The sequence below is a fragment of the Spermophilus citellus genome (assembly GCF_964194105.1).
Source record: "Spermophilus citellus genome assembly, chromosome: X".
Lineage (NCBI taxonomy): Eukaryota > Metazoa > Chordata > Mammalia > Rodentia > Sciuridae > Spermophilus > Spermophilus citellus.
The window spans coordinates 4,732,434-4,753,438 of record NC_138190.1 but is presented as its reverse complement, the minus strand read 5'-3'; the positions used below and the strand labels follow the sequence as shown (position 1 = coordinate 4,753,438).

General features: G+C 50.4%; 1 protein-coding gene across 4 annotated transcripts in view; it reads right to left on the bottom strand.

Annotated features, from left to right (window-relative positions):
* The window catches only part of TBL1X (transducin beta like 1 X-linked), a 177,984-nt gene that overhangs the window by 126,616 nt on the left and 30,363 nt on the right, over window positions 1-21,005 (bottom strand). Inside the window, exon 2 of one of the 4 annotated variants that reach the window (XM_081276732.1) lies at window positions 5,921-6,032. The exons of the other annotated variants lie outside the window; for them this stretch is intronic. The gene's annotated coding sequence lies outside the window, so the exon portion shown is untranslated. The remainder of the gene's footprint in view (window positions 1-5,920; window positions 6,033-21,005) is intronic. 4 annotated transcript variants of the gene reach the window in all.

The following is a 21,005-nucleotide window of genomic DNA, read 5'->3' as shown; positions in this document are numbered from 1 at the left end:
ATTACAGAAACTTTTTAATATATACTCCAAACTGCACCTAGTTCAGGAAAGAAAACACGTATATCTTAAAATTCTGTATGAAAACAATTTGATCTATATGTCTATCAGATCGATAGCACAGACCTCAGAATAAAAACGAAAGCGAGTGCCTCTGGACATCAACTGTACACCCTCACCAACGCAGTCATTTCCAAGTTATTTTGCGTGTATTCTGGGAGAGAACAACGTGTCACTACACTGCTGCTCTAAGAAGTTCCTACTGCTGAAGGGAGATGCTGGATGGAAAAGAGGAAGGTACCTCAAGACCTTTGGAGCTACTGGACATGAAGTCACACCACTAAACAACTCCATGTCCAGGTCTCTCCTCCGCATGATCTTGGAGGCAATGCCACCTCAGCATCAATGAGCACACCCAGATTCCAGATTCTGGCTTCTAAACATCACCCTCTGGGTCTCTTCAGACAGAGTTGATCCCAGGTGAGGCGCAGGGAATTCACACTGGACCCCTGGAACGTCCTCCTGTTCCAGAGAGAAAACACATGTTTAAAGGAACTTGGACGAACACGAGGAAAGAATTCAGGACTCAACCTGAAAGGGCTGGATAAATTTAATGCAATGAGGCTGGGGATGTGGCTCAAGCGGTAGTGCGCTCGCCTGGCATGCGTGCGGCCCGGGTTCGATCCTCAGCACCCCATACCAATAAAGATGTTGTGTTCACTGAAAATATTAATATTAAAAAAAAATTTAATGCAATGAATTCGTGTAAAAGAAAAGGCGTGGGGGTGTACACCTGTAATCCCAGCTACTCGGGAGGCTGAAGCAGGAGGATCCCAAGTTTGAGGCCAGCCTTAGCAACTTGAAGAGGCCCTAAGCCATGTAGTGAGACCTTGTCTTAAAAAAAAATAAAAGTAATGAAAGGGTTGGGGATATAGCTTATTGGTAAAGTGCCACTAGGTTCAACCCCTAGTTGATAAAAAAAAAAAATTGACAGTGATAAGATTGCAACATTTTGTTTAAAAAAATGGCTTTTCCAAATAAGGAAAAATAAATTCTTTTAAAAATTACCCGCTAATAAAGGCAAAATGGGTAGAAGAATGAGAAACATCACTGTGTGACCAAAGCTCTTGTGGTTCAGGAGTTGGCTGGCTGTTTAAGCACTTCTGGAGTCATGGGCCACCTGATCTCTGTTAAAACACCAACTGCCACTGAGACGTGATGGCGGCCCTGGACTAGCCCTCAGTGGACAGTCAGACGTGGTGAGATTCAGCCCGAGGTGGTAACGGCAAGATAATCCATGGATGCCAAAGCCATGGAATGCAAAGAGGAACAAGATGTTCACACAGCTCAAAGCACCCTTCCACAGAGCAGGACAACAGGACTTCCCAGAGGACGCCATCCCATAGACCCGCCGGCCTTCATCGAGAGATCAATAGAAACTCCCGAGTGACCCAAGAGTCATTGCCATCCACGTGGGGTCCACCTCAGGACGGATGCCAAAATTAGCACACCAGGGTCGAGAGCTAGGGGACTTCTCTAGAGCCTAGGAGACCAAGACGACCTCAAACACAGCTCATGATCTAATATTAGAGCCCGGATCCAACTGGGGACAATCTACATTTGGCTGCTGGTTCAACTCAACGATAAATAAGTGAGCAACTGAGTAAGCTCGATTGATCTTCCTGCGATGTACACATGGAGGGTTACCCACACACAACAGGAGCATGCAAGACCACACGGCAAGGGTTGCTTTCCTGCAGCCCTCAGTCTGCTGTCAGTCAACCACATGGGCTCAGATGTCGCGCCCAGTATGCAAATCAGCAAGAGAAAACTCAAGAGGGAGAGGACAGAACAACATTTTTGAGTTCCACGTTACCCACCACTCTTGAAAGCGAGACACACAGGGCTTAAATAAGGTCTTGGTGCCCGACTCCTGGCAAGCCAAAGTCCCATTCCTTTCTCTCATAACAGACTCAACGTGCACATCCAGAGTCAAAGTCAAGCCCAGGGATACCATGAAGGCGACTAGCAGGCATGTTCAGGCAGAGTCTCAAGACAATTGGGATGCATCTCATGTCATGACTGACGGCACCCCTTGCAACTCTGGGCAAGGCCATAGGCTCACTCTGAGATGCACTCACCCACTGGCCAAGAGGGATCACACCCGTCCTGCTGGTGTCCAGACAGGGACGCTCACAGACCAGGAGGGAGGCATTTGCAAACATCTGGTCTGATAGTGGCTCCGGCCAGGAGGCTCGTTCCCTTCTGCAGTGGCGGGGCCTGAACATCAGGGCTTCCACCATGCTGGAGTAGGGACTGTCAGTAAGTAGCAGCTTCCAAGGACTCCCCCTCAGGAAATCCTTGAGACTCAGGGCCCTTCTAAGCAACAAGTATTTGTTAAGGAAAACACAGTCTGACACAGCCTCAACCGGCCAACATTGATCAGGTTTCCACCACCCAGGACCATCTCCAACAGTATCCCAGTTCCTCCTGCAGATTCCCTTTCCTTCTCTGCCTTACCAAGAGCTGAGGACGGACAGACAGAACGCACCCTGGTACAGCCCTCTGGCATCTAAGCGAAGCATCTACAAGCTCTTGATGACAGCAAGAGTACACGTCAAACCGGACACAGCCATCAGTTGTAACCCGTCTCCTGCAACCCCAAGTTGCCCGCTCTGACAGAAGAGGTTCCTTCTGGGTTAGTAGGCTGTATCTACACGGTCCCAAGCCTCCCCTCCTACAGTCGTGCTGTTGGAGACTGCACTGCTAAAGAAATGACTTCTAGGAGCACTTTGAAGACAAATGACCCCACATCAGGCCAGGAGGGGGACGTGTCAGACAGCATACGGTGGCACAACTGCACAAGGGTGGGAAGAGAAACCCGGGCAGAGGTGGTGAGCACCAGACACCAGTCCAAGGAAAATGCTTGTTTGGAATTCTGATCAAGTGACCTACCAACTTTCATCCTTAACCAAACAAAACCGCAATTTCCCAGAATTCAACAGGATGAACATTCACACACGGTGACCAGGAACAAGTCTGGATCACCAGTGTAACAAGGACCAAACCAGGCTGGTAGGGACCTTAAACTGCCAGTTCATGCACTGAAACATCAGGATCCTCAATAAAACAGAGACTAAGTTACTCAGGCTGGCCTCAAACTCGCAATCCTCCCGTCTCAGCCTCCCGAGTAGCTGGTACTCCAGGGGTGCACCATTGCCACCGGCTCAGGTTTTTAGTTTTCAGAGAAGGAAGGAAAGATAGGGATGTATCAGACAATGAATCCATAAATATCATTTTCCCAGCCCGTGATGCTTGCGTTAGCTGTCAACTTCTTAAAGAAGTTATGATTCAAGGTGGGGCTGGAGATACAGCTCAGTTGGTAGAGCACCTCCCAGGTGCCTTCAGAAACGCACACCACTTACAGTTCAGGTGAAACCTCTGTGAAAACATACAAGACAGTATCAATAGCACTTAACTCTGGAACCTGCAATGAAGAGGGAAAATGAGTTGTTCTTCTCACTATACTCTTTAGTGGATTTTAAATAAAAATGAGCACATTCACGGGAGGACCCAACCCATGAGTTGTCACCCATGAGAAATGCTTCACCTCCATCTGAATCTGCTCCCGTGTCTTACGGCTTTCTCCTTGGTCCACACCTGTCAAATTCACTCCATCCACCCAGCAAGGCACAGAACTGAAGGGGCCCAAGCTAGTCCTGGCAGCTCGAGCCCAAGGTCCTCACTTTCCCACCTAAGCCTCTCAACATGTATCGAATTACAAACCCCCCGCCAGCACATTTTGTGACCATTTGTTTCTGCAGTATTGAATTAGTAGAGTTAATTATAATTAGATTCCAAACAGCATTTGTACTTTTGTTTTGGTGGGTTATGTTTCTGTCTTGTTTGATTCTCAGACTCCTCCTTTCCCCTGGTGACCGAAATTCTCCCTTTAGTTGTTTATTACTTAACACGCCTTGGACACAAAGTACATTCTGCTTTTATTTTCCAATTAGAATCGAGACAGAGTTAGAAACCAGAGAGAAATTAACGCTGCGTTCTTACTTAATTACATGGACAGAAAATGCATTTCACACCCTTTGAAAGACAATCAGAGGGGGATTCATAAACAATGCAGGATGTTGGAACAACTCACACTAAAGATTCCCTGCTAAATTAGAGGGTTTTCCAAAGAACACCCAAAGCATTAGGGAGTACATAAGTATCTTATTTAAAAATATGGGAAAATATCCTGACTAAACCACTGAATTTAGACTTGTCTGTGATAAAAGACTTAGGCCTTTTGTCAAGTATGAACATAAAACATTTTGCTATCGCCAAATTGGCACACATTTGAAGGGAAGATCAACTACCGCCTGGGGTGTGCGTCTCTTCCTCAGCCACTCCAGCCTTCTGCAAATCAGCCTGAAGTTTTCCGTTTGTAAAGTTAGCCATTTTACAAGAGGAAGTCAAACAGGAAAGAAAGCATGGGGGAGGGGGGCAGTCCACCTCCCACCAAGGAGCCCCTGTGGGAGGTGGGCCCTTCTACGACAGTTTCTCCTTCCATGCAGCTAGCATACAGTTTCTGTGAACTTGCACACCACCACTGTTGCTTTGTCTTGGTAGCCCACCCAGTACACTAGACCTTTAGGACACGAATCCTGGCTGGCCAACAGTAAGTGCTCAATAAGTGTTACCAATGGGAATGAGGTACTGAAGATTAGTTACTGTCACCTCCAGCGAGGGGGAGGAAAGTTCCCCTGACCTCATCTTAAACTATCTTCCTTATTGTGACAAACTCTTCCTACGCTGTAACTACCACCTGTTGCGTACACAGGTCATTCTGTGTACGTTCTGGGTATCATCTCGATATTCTGCTTCATCTGCCACTAAGGATGTCTTCTAAGGCCCTCTCCAGAGCCAGATGTCCTCTGGCATATTTCTGAGCCCTCTGGGTCATTCTGCCTCCAAGCCTCAGCCTATGATCTACGAAGACAGTGTGCAATTGATGAGGCACGACTTTCCTGGGATTGGACACGTTGGGTGGGAAGATTCAATAACCTGGTCTTCCCCTGTTCAACTGAAGGCGATTTGAGCCAACTTTTAGAAAATAAGTAGAACTTAGCAGGGAGGAGAAAAGGCGAGTAGGGACCATCACAGAACACCAAACTTACAATGGACACTAATCTTTCCAAGTTAGTATGCCAAGCACCAAGATCTCCAACTACGCCATCTCATAAGAGCCCACTTGACAACTATACCAAGTGGACATCGTCAACTCCATTCTGATTCCAAAACCCAGGCAGAAAGAAGGGAGCCTGCCCAGCTGCCACACCTATTCCAGGTGGAGGCACAATCCACCCCAACCCTCGTCACTCCCAGACCAATGCCATGTCTGGCCTGCCCACCATGACATTGACATGAAGGTCACAAGAAAGTCTCTACACATAACCAAGCAGATCATGTACCCAGATGTTCCTTGTCACCCCAGTGCATGATCTACCACATTCCTCATCTCGGCCACCAGAAGATTCGCACAGGAGGCAGAAATCCAAATTGTCGCCCCTTCTCTGTCCCCCTAGCTCTCCACCTCCATCTGCCACTTCTCAGCCCTCTTATGCCGAGTACCATGATCTCAGCAGCTTTGCTGGCGGGGATGACCAGTCCTCCATCTGTTCCTTATCCCCTGCCCAGGGCTGGGGCAGCCGGCCAGCTTCTCCCCAGAAGGTGCTATGGCCTTTGGCCACACGTCACGGCACCTCTCCCCAGCTGCCTTCACCTACCAAAGGCCAGACACACAGCCTCTGGAGCACGTCAGACGGACATGCTGGGGCTCTGGACATGTGACACCCTGCAAACAATGAAAAATAAGATCATCCCCCCACCACCACACACATCCACAGCAGCAGCATTCGCTCCTTACCCGGGGAAAGTTGGACAGGTGAACACAGTGTGCTCTCTATCAACACAGTACAACGTAAAGGACCCTGGACAAATGCTGTCAGATTCCACTTGGATGAGATCTCCAGAAGAGTCTAGATCACAGAGATAGAAAGGAGAATGGTAGAGGTCAGGGGCTGGAGACTGGAACAGAGTTAATGTTTCATGGAGCCCTTTGATAGGGATTGCCGAGAGGGATGGTGGCAGTGGATACGAGGTTACGAACGTACTTTACACCAAACAACACTGGTGGAGCCGAGCCCAACATGCACCAAGCCCCAGGAAAAGGAGAAGGAAATTGTAAAGATGGCAAATTCAACGGTACGCGTATTTGGCCACAGCATAACAAAAACAACAGCCTACCTGTGATAGCTAATTCTCCCATATGCCCAAACGAGAATTCCAAGGCACTGTCACCCCTAACATGCAGACTATTTAAGACTGCAGTCGTCTCAAAGGTAAGGACCGAGACCATTAGGCTCCCCACAGCATCCCCTAAACGCCCCCACCCACCCTGTGCTTTGCTCAAAGTAAGTCCTCAGGAAAGCGGTACAAGGGCACCAAGTTGCAAATGACTGCCGATGATTACAGAGACTGACCTTCAGTAACTACTTCAACACTGAAAAACAAAGATCAGTAACGTACAGCCTCAAAACCCTTCTAAGAACAGTCAAATAAGAGGAACTATTTGGTCAAAAGACTTTCTACCTGCATGTCTTGTCCTGCCACCAGAAGAGAAATTAAAGCCTCTGCCTTGATCCAGAAGAGGAAAACGTCATCTCAGTTCGTGAAAATTCAATTAGCAGTCTTTGACCTCCGTAATTTCCCTCCAGCAGGCCTGGTCCCTTTCTGGTGAGGGTTAGACGCATGCATGACGATGGCCTGCGGTAGCCCATTTCAAGGGTTTCCTGTGTCTCAGTCTTATTAGAATTAGCTCTGGTTCGATTTTATGGCCGAGGAGGCTGAACGCTCCCTGGCAATTATCACCTGTGCACAGAACTCATTTTACACCAACACTGCATAATAAAAGTGCCCAATTCCAATGCTTGGCCAAACAAGAATTCTCCGATACACTTAAATTCACTGGTTTATGTGAGAGCCCTATAATGATCACTGAAATACAGTAGTTCTTAGGTACTTAAAACTAAGGATTTGTACTTCCATTACCACAGAAGACCACCTGTTACTGCTCGCTTCTAGAGGTCACAGTATATTAAAAAACAATAACTATGTAATGTTGGGAGGATCCACCTGCTAAAGCTAATGTGAGCCAGTTTGGGCTGAGCAATTTCAAGTCTTTCTAATATAGAGTGAATCATTAGTGAAATGCCAGGGGAATGTACCACATGCTCTTAACTCATCCACCCCACACCCCCTAGTTTCACCAAGTCTCATCAAAACTCTTGCTCATTTCTTAAATATGACATGTACTATGGCACCAGATAAGCCCATACATTCCATGAAAAGATAGATTCCCTCTGCCTTCTTTCCACAGCCATCCAGGAGGAGAGGCAGCAGAGGTACTAAGCTTTAAACACCAGGATGTTTATGTGCAAACAAGTCCACTACAAAGCACACCCCCCTTTAAGCATTCTGACAAGCAATCAAAGCTAGGTTCTGTCCTTTGGGCATAATCAAAGAGTGCATGGGTATTTTCACAAAACCAGAAATAGTTCCCGGGTAGAGCGGATCACCACGTCTTTGTGGGTTTGTGTGGTCTCCCACACCCGGGTGTGTGTGTATTCACGCAGAAGGCCATAATTATCAGGTGTGCAGGGTTAGAGCAGGAGGGGGAATTAAAACTTCTTTCCAGTAAGAATTTCTGCAGGCAAAGATGCAAGTTACACACACACACCCTTCACCTCCGCTTCCTTCCCTCTGGAAGCAGAGCTAGCTAGCTACATCTGTGCAGGATGGCTTCCTTTCCCAAGGGAGGAGTGGAAGGTTCTTTTCCATCTCCTGAAATAGCACGGCTCACACATGCACAGCTCACAGAACACGGCCATTTGCATTTGGTACCCGCCCCCCACCTTCAAGGCTCTCTCAAGGCAAGGGGGGGGTCCAGCTTTCCTTTGGAGGAAGGGAAGAAGGGAAGAATTTAAGTAGGACGGTCTCTGGAAGCCTGTGTTTACAGAAAGACCAAACTGAGACGATGGAAGCTCACCTGTCTGGCCTTTTAAGAAGGGAGCAGTGGAAATACTTGACCCAGGACCAGGTTCTTTAGCACCCACTTTAACCCGAAGCAGCTTTTGAAAAGATTCTGCTTGCAGGAGGCAGAAAGCAGGAGCAAGGTGGCCAAAGGCTGGGGGAGGAGGCAACAGGGAGGGCAGCTCAGTGGACACAGTTTCAGTCCTGCAGGATGAGGACGTTCTAGAAGTCTGCTGGACAACAAGGCACACAGTTCATCATGCTGGACACCTGGACACGTGTGCAGAGGGCAGATCGTATCAGTGATTTTTAACACGATTTTTCAAAAATCTGCTCCAAGAAAGTGCTGTTAAGGAAAATACACGAGACACTAAAAACAGCTGCCTCTGCCCCAATGCTGTATCTACTGAAGGCAAAATGAAGACAAGGAGAAGACCCAACCCTGGGCCCATTTTATAAAATATCGGGCTGGAGGCAGAGGTGTAAAACTCAGTGGCAGAGCCGGCACTTAGTAGGCACGAGGCCCTGGGGTCACTCCCAATCACCCCCACTCCAAAATTAGGATATTAAAAACAATTGAATTAGGATATTAAAAACAATAAATGCCAGGTATGTGGATCACACCTGAATTAGTCATTTCACAACAAAAAGTCCAGAATAGCCCTGAATGAGTGAATCCAGCATGCAAGCCACACAGAATATGATCTGGCTCTGAAACCACCTTATTTTATACATGGAAAGTACAGAAAGGCAGAACTCCACGATGATACCATGCGGACAAGTAAGAGGTGCATGTTGCTAAGATAAATAAAAAAAATTCAGATTATAGGAGCATCAACAAGCCGAATTTCTGTGAGATTCTCTTAATCCTTATTGTAGTCACGATGAAAGGGACAAAAAGGGCCATCTCCCATTTGTCTCCCCCACATCTTTCTGTAGAGTCCTAGAGGGAGGGATGGCCAAGCAGGGACACATGAACATGCAGCACCCCTACGGCCGGCCAGCAGCCCCTCCTCACCTGCCTGTCCCTGAGCTGGCCAGGCCCAGCAAACCACCGTGCTCCTCAGTGTCCCAAGGAAGCCAAAGAGCGCTTGGAAGGAGCCTTTTCTCAGCACCAAAGGGAAGCGGGCCTTCCTCCCAGGGGGTGTCACCCAGGCGAAACCAGGCTTCCCAAGGAGGAAGTTTTCCAGTCACCTCCCTACCAGCGGGAGATCCGGCACTCCTGCGGAACAGGATCTTATCAGGACACAGCTAAGAACTAGCAGAAACTGTCAAGAACTGACTGTGGCCCGAGAGAGGACGCCACTCCCTCCCTCCCTCCCCCAAGGTGGCTGTCCCAAGTGGGAGCATGAGGATGAGAGAGATCGTGCATATCCAACTCCCGGTTCTACCTTGCTCCCTCCCGTGTGCCTGCATTATTCCCTTTGGGGACCCCAGGGAGTGTCCTGCTTCCTTTTGAATATCCGCCTCCGCCATCAGTTTGAGGTTTATGACACTTATTGATGTTTATAACAGCCTTATGTAACCTGCCATCAAGTCCACCTCTTCCCACTCTTCAGGGATGGGTTTCTGGGTTTTGTGGGGGAGGGGGTATATTCTCAGAGTTGTATGGCCACTCTCATTCCAAAACATTTTCCAAAAAACCCCGGGCCCTCGGCCGTCACTTCACACTCCCCACCCCAGCAACTGCTCATCTTTTCTGTCTCCTGGGATTTGCCTGTTGGGACCTCTCCTTTGTTGAACGGCCTCCCCACAAAACCCACGTGCTGAAGTCCAAAGCCTAGGACCTCAGGGGGTGGTTGTGTGTGGAGATGGGTCTTCAGAGGCGACCGAGGTGCGATGAGGTCCCCACAGTGGCCTGACCTCACAAGACTGGGATCCTTGTAAAGAAGTGAGATAAGAGGGACAACCCCGTGAAGACACAGGGAGAAGACAGCTTCTGCAAGCCATGCCCACACCTCCACCCCGGAGCTCCAGCCTCCAGGACTGGGAGATGCTAATTCAGATGTTCAAGCCCCTCAGCCTTGGTGCTTTGTTATCACAGCCATGGCGAGACTCATACCTGCTCCGTCACGCCGTCTGCTAGGCTCCGGTGGAGGCACAGGAGGTGCAGAGAAATGTTTCTCTACTTCCTGGACACAAAAGACAGAGGTTCCAGACCCTTTGGCCCTTACAGAGTTTTAAAAAAAAAAAATGGAGTCTGGGTTCATAGCTTCATAGCATGAGGTCCTGGGTTCAATCTCCAACACCAAAAAAAAAAAGTATTTGTATATAATTCCTTTGCAGTTTAATTCTTCATGTACAAATCACAGAATTACAATTTTGCTCTCCTCCCAGTAATAGGGGGAAAAAAAAAATCAGTTAAGGCTCCGATTTCCAGGATGGAGCAAGAATGAGTTAACAAATGTAAGAACAAATACAATCCAAGCTTCTGGGGAAAGGGGTTCCCATTTTGGGTTTGGGCACAGATTCAAATGCTAAAGCTTTGGTCCACAGGGGGTGGTTCCTGAAAGCAGAACCTGCCGGGGCTTCCCAAGGCTCAGCCTAAACTCGGAGATCCTCCAAGTATCTCAGAAGCCCCCCCAGGAATGTTAAGACAGGCCCAAATGTCCTCTTAAAAATGAGGTCGCTTAAGGCATCCGATTCCCAAGGACATGACAACAGCTCTGCTAGCAAGAAATGGAAAGTTTATAGGCATAACATCAACCAACCCAGATTATCACCTATCATCGGGCAAAAAACACCATCTCTCCCCCTCCCCCCAGGTTCTTACGAGTTCTAAAAGCCACCCAGAGTGCTGGGAAGGAGCTCAGCAACACCTTGGGGGTGGGGGTGGGGGGATGTTCAAAGCACCCAGTGTAAATTACTGTAAATCCATGGGTAAAAGGGGGCTCTCTGCAGTCCTCCCCTCCCCCACTTGCCCTGGATCCAACCTTGGGGACTGAAGCACCCCAGGCTCCCACTAACTGCACCTCCCCCTTACCCCGACCACCCACCTGTGCACACAGCCATCTAGTCCAGCCTCTCAGTCCAGCTACGGCCTCCATGCAGCCTCCAGGACCCTCCCACACTCCCATTGAGGCCAGAGTACTGCGGACTCCGGGAGGCAGCAGCCATGAAGGGCAGACACTCTTCTTCTGGCCAGCGGTTCATTAAAACAAAAACCAAAAAAAACCACTCGATTTTGAAGCATTCAATCTTCCTCACCAAAGGCTTGCAGGTGACCTGAGGGGGTGGGAAGGCAGAGACCACAGTGCTCCATTTCCAGCTCAGAAGCCCCTCTCCTCTCCAGTGTACAGACCCCCACCTCCAGCTGCCTCCTCCCTTCTTGGCCCTAATGCAACATGAGGGCTGCTAATAGGATTAAGCCCCAGAGACCTGGCAAGGTTTCCTGCACATTGCAAGCACCTGATGAACACCCTAGTTCCCAAGACTGGGGGGATGCAGGAAGCATCCCAAAGGCATGAAACCAGATTCCCCACAAGTAGGAATTAAGCATCAGAAAAATCTCAAGCCTTCTGGGAGCTTGCTGGACAGAAGATGTGGCCCTGAGGTGGTCAGGTCCAGAGCACTTAGGATTAGGTGCTGGCAGGGAGCAGTAGGCGTGAAGAATAAAGAGCAGGTGACCCTGGGGGCTCCCAAGGTGAAGTGCTAGCTAGCCAATCCCAAGTTAACAGCAGAACTTGACCCCTGCATATATACTCCGTCCTTCTTGGTAAAGCTCTCCCAGGTCGTTAGCAAATACTAAGAGCACAGATAGAATGCATTGACAGGTCAGGCACAGTGCTACACACCTGTAATACCAGCAGCACAGGAGGCTGAGGCAGGAGGATCGTGAATTCAAAGCCAGCCTTAGCAAAAGTGAGGCCCTAAGCAACTCAGTGAGACCGTGTCTCTAAATAAAATAGAAAACGGGGCTGGGGTTGTGGCTCAGTAGTTGAGTGCCCCCGAGTTCAATCCTGGGTATCCCCCATCCCCAAAATGCACCGACAGTGAATGTGTTCTCTTTACCTATGCTGTTTGTTCCAAATATCTGGGAGAGGGGTGCTGGGATTGAACCCAGGGCCTTTGCACGATAAACACGAGCTCTACCACTGAGCCCAAGACTGTTTATATTTGGTGGGGGAAGGAGACTACTTCTGGTTGAATACATTTAAAAATGCAATTGGGGGGGGGGCGCGGCAGTAGGAATTAAGGTAAAAAATGGTAAATTGTGCCATTTAAAAATACATGTAGAGCCAGGCACGGTGGTGCATACCTGCAATCCCAGCTACTGAGAAGGCTGAGGCAGGAGGATGGCTTAAGCCCAGGCAACACAGCAAGACCCCATCTCCAAAGAACATGCATTTTAGGGGGGTGGGGAAACGCAGAACATCTTCATCCTATTCCATTAAGACCGCACAGGTTGACACTAACCAGATAAACAATTGCCATGGAAGAATATAATTCCTTAAAAACTTGACAAGCCGATGGGGTTCCCTCCCCTTAGTTTGAAAGAAAAATGAAAATTTGAGGGAAAAAAATTGAGACCAATGCAGAACACTTTAAACAACACCTTTCTCTAGCTTTAAAGCTACCCATCAATTATGGACATAAAAACGTGAGATGCGACCTGTTCATTAAAGTGCAAGTGTTGGGATAAATTGAATTTTAAACTATCATTTACCCAGGCAATCATTTCAAGTTTAATGACTGAATTTGCTTTAACTGCTTTTCAACAGTGCTGGCGAAATTTAAGGACGTTTTTCCTGGCCGTTTACAAGAAGCAGGCAAACGGGGATAGAGAAGGAAAAAAAAAAAAATCTCTGCAGGACTTGGAGTCCTCACCAAGGTCAAGCAGACCCAGGGGTCTCTCTCCACCGTTTCAAAAGCCAAGGAGCCGGGCGCGGTGGCACACGCCTGTCATCCCAGCACTTCTGGAGGTTGAGGCAGGAAGATCGCGAGTTCAAAGCCAGCCTCAGCCAAAGCGAGTCGCTAAGCGCCTCAAGTGAGGCCCCGTCTCCAAATACAGAATAGGGCTGGGGATGGGGCTCCGTGGTTCAGAAACACGTGCTCATTTGAGAATGTCACTCCTCTGCCTTCTCTAGACAGCCCCTCGTCCCTGCACATCCTGCAGAGCACCTAGGATGCAGGTGTCCTACAAGGTTCCATCCAAGGCTCCTTCCCAAATGCCACCCCCAGGAAACAGGTAGCTCCAGGTAGCTCAGCCCCGGGAGCCTCGCAGCCTCAGGCTGCACCGCCACATCCTGCGCCCTACGCCTCAGGGGGTCGGGGTCCACCCCGCCAGGGGCCCTCCATCGACAAACCCAGAACCAGAACACCAGGCACGTGCCAGGGGAGGCTGTCGCCCTCTCTGGATGTGCCTCCGGCTTCTGAAGGGGAACCACACAGACCAAGTGGCCGACTCTGAAGGTCCTTGTCACGAGTGTTTTCAACTTCACGGTCCACGCAGCCATGCAGTCTGCCCTGCAACTAGTCACGGCATCAAAGTCGCCACAGGCGATGTGGAGATGACAGGCCTGGCTGTGTCCCCAGAACCCCCAGTGCTGACATGCGGGTCGCGGATGTTCCTCGCGTGCCAACAGAGCGGTGACAGAGTGCTACCACAACCTTGCTCCGGGCGCTTCTGTGATTTGATCGACAGGTCACGTGCTAATTTTGAAATCGTTTTCCAAGAGAAGCAGATCAGTGAGCCATCGGCAAGCCTTTCCACTGTTTTCCTGGGTTGGTGTCCCCAGAAAGAGCCAACACCCTGCCGAGCAGGGGATGCTGCAGCTTGGACCCCCTCTAGGGTGTCTTCCCCGCCAGGTGGCAGGCACTGTGTCAGTCGATGCATGGCCCCTTGAATGGTCAACGGGGCTGGGGCTTGAAAGGCCGCACCTCAGCCTTGCTCACGTCAAGCCAGCCTCAAAGCCCCTTGGGGTCAGCTAACCCTGTGACTTCCTCACAGCCTGCCCAGAGCTGCCTTCTCCACCTCAGGGTCTCCCTCACCCAGCCTCCTGCGCTCTCATCTCCACCTGCAGACACACACCTCCTCAGGGTCCCTCGAGTGGCCACCTGGCCCAGGAGAAGCAGGAATCGGCAGCCCCTGGGCATCATGCCCGGCTCTCCGTCTGCATGTGACGGCAGACTTCCACTCCAGAGACACCTCCCCGAATTCAAGATGCCACAGCCCCACAAAGTGACCCGGGGCCTCCAAAGGACACCCGATTCTTCAACTAGGAAGTGAAGTTAGGCCTGTGTCTGAGACTTTCTTCTGCCAGGACAATTCCCGGGGAAATCACCTCGAGCCAAAAATGACTCTCAGTATGAAAGAACGTCCTTGGTGGTTCAGCCACATACATGGTGGGATTTGATTAAAGAGAACCGAGGTTCTGACCCAGGCCGTAACGCGGCTGAAGCTCGAGGAGGTCAGGCTAGGGGAATAAGGCTGGCAGCACAGGACAACGCTGCGACTCTGCTTCTGTGAGGTCCCTGGAGCAGTCAATGCAGAGACAGAGGCTGCCCAGGCTGGGGTGGAGGGAAAAGGGAGTTACCGTCCAGGGGCTCAGGGCTTCCGTCCGCAAAACAGAAAACTTTTGGAATTACAAAAGTTAGTGGCTGCACAGCAGGCGAGATGGGAGCCCCTGGTGCCCTGGAGTCTTTCGGGCACACAGCCACACCCGTGCCATTTCCACACTGCCCATGGCAGCTGCTTTGACCACATGGCCCTGAAGACCCAAAACATGTATCTTATCTGGTCATTTACCCAGAAGATCTGCTGACCCTGGACAAAAAGGAAATCAAACTGCCCAGAAACTTTTGCAAAACACACATTTCTTTTCAGTGCCTAGATCTGACCCGAGGACAGTAGAGTCAAATCACGTAAGAGGAAAAGTCTCACTAGAATCAAAGCAATCGCCAGGCACGGTGGCTCAGGCCTGTCATCCCAGCAGCTGGGGAGGCTGAGGCAGGAGGATCACGAGTTCAAAGCCAGCCTCATCAACTTAATGAGACCATTTTTAAATAAAATACAAAATAGGGCTGGGGGTGTGGGTCGAATGCCCCCAAGTTCAATCCCTGGTACCCCCTGCCCCCCAAAAAAACAGAAACACAATTAAAGCAATAGAGGCAAGATCTGAACAGTGACTTTCCTCAAAGGACTCTGAGCCATACCCAGAACTCCTGCCCTTTCCCCAGATAATCCCTCTCACCCACCAAAACAAAGTCCTGTGGCAGAGCAGAGGGCTGAAGGAACAGGCCCATCCCCCAGGAGAGTCCTGGCTCCAGGGCAAACCCCGCCACTTTACCACTGACTTGCATCCCCAAGCCCTTCTGTATTTTATTTGGAGACCAGGTCTCTAAATGGCCCAGGTTGGCCTCCTGCCTCGCAATCCTCCTGCCTCAGACTCCCAAGTCATTAGGATCATAGAAGCGCAGCTTAGCTTTAGAGTGCATGCGTTTCAACTGAAACCTGTGGCATGAGGTCAGGGGTGGAATTTTCCCATTTCTAATATTATGGCAGTGCTCAAAACGTTCCAGATTTCAGGTTAGGGATGCACAAAATTTTAACAAATTCAGCACTTTTGAATAAGAACCGTGAGACCAATGCACATCGACTCTGTACAATGCACAATTGTACACACGACACAGATCACGGGTGAGCAAATATAGCTCTGGTCACAGCCAGCTCCCCCTCCCCCAACCTGGTTTATGTGGTCCAGGACTGGGAAGAGAAAAAAAAAAAAAAAAAAAACAAAACTAAAACTAAAAGCCATTCTTAAGAGGTTAGTGGGAAAAAAGACCAAAGGAGAAATCTTTCACAAGACCTGAATATTATTTGAAGTTCAAATTTCAGTGTCCACAAGTACAGTTTCATGGGGACCCAACTACACTCAGGCATTTAAATCCATCTTATTTCTGAAGCAAAATTAAGACACTGATATTCTGAATATAAACGTCACTACATCAACCTTCTTAGGCAAGGTCCGCTTGCAACAGAATCAGGGAAGGTAACACGGACCATCTCTGGGAAAAAAACTGTTCTCTGTACAGACACATAAGTGAAAATTTCCAAGACAATTTCAGCACTGGCCCAACTGGCATGGTTTCATGTGCCCTATGAGTTAACTGCCATAGAAATGTGATGTGGCTGCCTAACAGGGCTCTCCCCTGTCCAACAGTGAAAGATCCAAAAGGTAAACATCACTCGGGAGACTGAAATTTCTTCCATTCACGTTTGGGCGATTCCTTTCTAAAAAGCAAATCTCTGCCATGTAAATCTCAGCAAATACATCTCCCTATTAAGCAACTGGGACCATTTGGATTCTCCAGGGAAGGCCTGGTACCGTCTCATCACGGGAGCGTGGGGCTCACAACAGGCTGCAAGTCAGGGATGTTTTCCGTTCTCCCGATCTGTGCAACACCTAGACACGCCAGATCCAAGCTGCATGAGAGCTTGCACCCAATTCAGACATTCAGTATATACATAAAGTGTCGGGCCGCTCTCTGCAGCCCCAGCCAGCCCCTGGTCCAACTAGCCCTCCCTCTAGAACATTCCACTAGGCTCCAATGGCCGATTCCCCTGCTGAATCCCTCCAACTCATTCTCCATGAAGCACCTCAACACACACACATCTGAACCTCCGCTGCCCATCTCTCAGGTAGAAGCTAACTTCTGAACACAGCCCAGATTTATGCAAATAGGAGCCATGTGAATCTCTTCCACTCCAGGTCAACCTCAGGCCCTCTGCACAGCTATGGGACTGGGGATGAAGGTAAGGAAGAAGGAAGAGAACTCCAACTGCATTCGGGGCAAGTCGGTACTCCCTCCTGGCTGGAGTGTGCCTGAGCTACCGGGGTTATCAAATGTGGAGGGGTGCAGGGAGGAGCTTGATTTTCACTAACCCTTCACGGGAGGGACTCTATGGCCAATGCAGGCAGTCAACCTCCAGAATCTGCAAACCCCTGACATTGGACAATACAAACGCAGACAACCTCTGTCACTTTCCAGGTATTTCAGCCACTTTAAGATATTGCTGACACTCAAGTAGGGGTGAAAAGTGCTGCTCTTTAAAATGGCCCAAAGCACACCAGGGAGAACTGAAAGCAGGACCTGGCAGAGGTATCTGAGCGCCCAAACTCTTGGCAGCCCTGTTCACAAGAGCCCAAGGCTGCAGGCAGCTCAGGTGTCCATCAGCGGATGAGGGGATGCACACGATGCTGTCTGTCCATTCCACCGACTATTACTCAGCCTCCAAAAGAAATCCTGACACCTGCTACTAACGGGGTGACCTCTGCTGCGTGACATAAGCCGGTCACAAAAATAAATCATACCGTGCGACTCAACCTTTACAAGATCCCTGCAGCGGGCCAGTCCAGAGACAGAAGGGGCTGCCAGGCAAGGGGAGCAGGAACAGCTGGTCACCAAGAGCTGAGGGCTGGTGCTCCATGGCAGGAAGGCACCACCACCAGGAACAGGTCACTAAAAATAGCTGAGGTGGTAAATTTGACTCTGTTACCACAATAAGAAACAGGGGGCGGGGGGAACAACACATGACTACTCAAAACATACATTCCGTTTTTCCTATTTCCTATGCGTACTTTTAACCCTTCTGAGATTTTGGTTTTGGGTTTTTTTTTTGGGGGGGGGGGTACTGGGGATTGAACTCAGGGGCACTTGGCCACTGAGCCCCATCCCCAGCCCTTTTTATAATTTATTTAGAGACAGGGTCTTACCAAGTTGCTTAGCATCTCACTGTTGCCGAGGCTGGCTTTGAACCTGCAATCCTTCTGTCTCAGCCTCCCAAGCCACTGGGATGACATGCACCATTGCACCAGACTTTCCCATTTTTAATGCGTGTAGAAATGCAATTCTGGGCAGGCTCAGTGGTGCACATGTATAATCCCAGCAGCTCAGGAGGCTGAGGCAGGAGGATCACAGTTCAAAGCCAGTCTCTGCAATTTAGTGAGGCCCTAAGCAACTCAATGAGGTCCTAAGCAACACGGTGAGGCCCTGTCTCTAAATAAAATCCAAAACAGGGCTGGGGATGCGGCTCAGTGGCCAAGCTCCCTGGTACTTTAAAAAAAAACCATGCACACAAAAACAAAAAACAAACATGATTCACCGACTCAGGCTTTGTTATGCTGCGACAAGATGATCATGCACAAAACAGCAAACCACAGCAACCAAGAATGCATGTAAGGACCCCAGTGTAAGGAAAGGGGGCAAGAAAGAATCTCGATTGTTCAGTCTTGGGCACACAGGGTCTACATTTATGGTCATGGTGTAGGGACCAGCTGGTGTTCTGGGAGAGAACCCCGGCAGCCCACAGAAGACAGAGTCCCAGTGGACAGACCCAGATGTTGCCCGGGGAAGGGGCGCAGCTCTGCTTAGAGATGTGCACGCGGCCCTTCTCAGGCACACAGGTCCCCCTACCATGACATCCTGACCAGAGCCACAGCCCAGACTCTCCTCTGACCACCTAACAAGCCCCGTCTCTCCCTGTGTGATGCTCCGCTACCATCTCCCTGGCTAGCCCGGCCCCACCCCCCACTGGCCACTGGCAGCTGCTGAAATCCACAGTAGAACCAACAGTTGTGTCGGACACATTCCGAGGGCCTTGTACCCACACACTGGACATCACTCAATGTGCCCATCCCTCCTGCAGTCCTCGTTAGCCTGCCCTGGTTTATACTCCAGTGTCTGCTCTGAAGGTTGTTCTTTACCCCCTTGTTCAAACTAGTTCAGAGGCGCTCCCCACAGAGACCTTATCTAGAGTCAATCAGGGCTACTCCCCCAGGGCAGTGTGAAAGCCCGGCTCCCTCCAGAGGCAGTAGCTCCCACCCATCTCAGGGGCTCCCTTTGAAGCAGAACCCTTCATGCTCCCTTAGAGAAAAACCCAGACTTCACATGAGATCATCTCCTGGTGGGATGTTTTAGAGGAAGCAATCATCTTTCTTCTTTGCAAAATTCCTACTTGCTGCCCCCCCTCCTCCTCTCTCAAAGAGAACACCCCGCCCTCTCCTTTGCTAACCAACACCCGCAAGATCCTGCTTCTGCAGAGGCATCCCCTGCCCCGGGGGCACCACCCGGTCCCTGTCTCCTGAAACCCCACTCTGAGAACAGCCCCTCCTCCCTGTCAGGGGTCGAGACCCCTTCCCTGCAGGGCCACAGCCTCCAGGAAGGGCCTGTGCCGCCCGCCAGCTCCACCTGTTCATCCTCTGTACCCGGGGACCACCCTCAGACCTCAGCCTACCTGGGAAACCAGTATGCATCTCCAAAACCATCCACGCCTCTGCCCTCCAAATCCAACAGCTGCAGCGGACCCTGCTGGGCTCTGCCCCATCCATTCCTCCAGGCTCTTTTTAGGACCTTCAAAAAACACACCCTGTCCTGGGAGGGCTCCCTTCACCCCGTCATCTCAGGTATTTCAAAGTCCTAACCCCAGAGCTCCTCTTACATCTCCACCTTGAACAAGATCAACTTGACCACTGCGCCATCCAGTCAGACCACAGTCCCTCTGGGGGTGAAGACTGGTTCTAGAGTTCTAACACCAGGACCTTCAAGAAAAAGCAGCTAAATCCAGTCCAGGGGTCCTTGGTCTGCAAGTGTGAGCTGTCTGACTGGGGTCATCCATGCATGTGCTCCAGTTTGTGGCTGCATAGGAGGAGGCTACGGGGCGAGGCATACTTGGAGCAGTTGGTAATGGAAACCAGATTAAATAGTTCTTGGGTGAAGGAAGACTACAGCCCCAGCCCCACCCACCCACTTCCACGGGCAGGGAGCTCGCTCATTAAGAACACCACGTTCCTGTAAACTCCGCTCCTACCAAGACATATTCCCGGCCTGGAGATCCAACGGCCATGTGCCCATCTGCACAGAGGTATTTTTAGTTCTTGTCCCAGTAGGGCAGGAGAAATGGGAGACTTCTCGCTCAACAATCGTTCTGGGAGCATTTAAAGTAGGTTAGCATGAAAAATTACCAGGGCCGTCACTGCTGCTTTTGATTTCTAATTTTTATTCCTTCTCCCACCCCATTTCCATGCCACACCCCCACCCTAAGAGGTCTGCATTTACCTCCAGCTAGATGCTCTGAGAAGCCAAGAAGAACAGGAGGTAGCAGAAAGCAACCTACTTCTCCTCCCCAGATGCCCATCAGAAAGTGACTTCAAGAGGAACCTCGACACCAGAGCCATCTCCAAACTGACAAAGGCCATCATCTGGTCTGCTCTCAGAAATGACCCTTCTCCCAGAAGCAGCATCGGGAAAATGTGCTGAGTTCCCAGCGAGGCTGCGAAGGCCCTTTGAAGCCCACGGCACGACTGCACTGTCAATCCGCCAAGAAAGAGGTGAGCGGCAGACCCTATGGGGCAGGCATACATGGCGGCTTTGTACGAGCGTGTCCACCATGGCTGGCTTTTCCGAAGGCAGAGCACGGACAAGGTGGAAACCGAGGGGCACTCCCTCACCTGGCCTCTCCCCGGCTGGTTCAGGAGAGCACCCACCCAGAGCAATGAATACAGGACCCAGGGGAGGGCCGCCACCTCTGTATGCGAGGCAGCACTGGACAGCAGGCAGGCAGGCACTGGAGAGCGCCCCATCAAGTCCAGCCCTGCCTCCTCCTAGCCACGGCCCTGCCTGCACCTCTGCACCGACAGGTCTCTGCTACCATCCAGGTGGCTGTGGGGAGCCAACCCCACTGTGGCCTTTGCCCACCCACAGTCCCCAGCAACTGGGCGTCCAAGGGGAGGGTGCAGGAAAAGCAGGCGATGAACAGCGGCCACCCTTTGGAGGGTCCAGCCTCCTCCCAGCCTGCACAACAGGAGCTCCGACACTTCATACCACAACCCTCGGGCATCGTCCTCTGGTCCCAGCTTTGCTGACAAAGCCAGCAACAATCCCACCTAATCCTGAGGCACAAGGAACGGATGAGGCTTCAT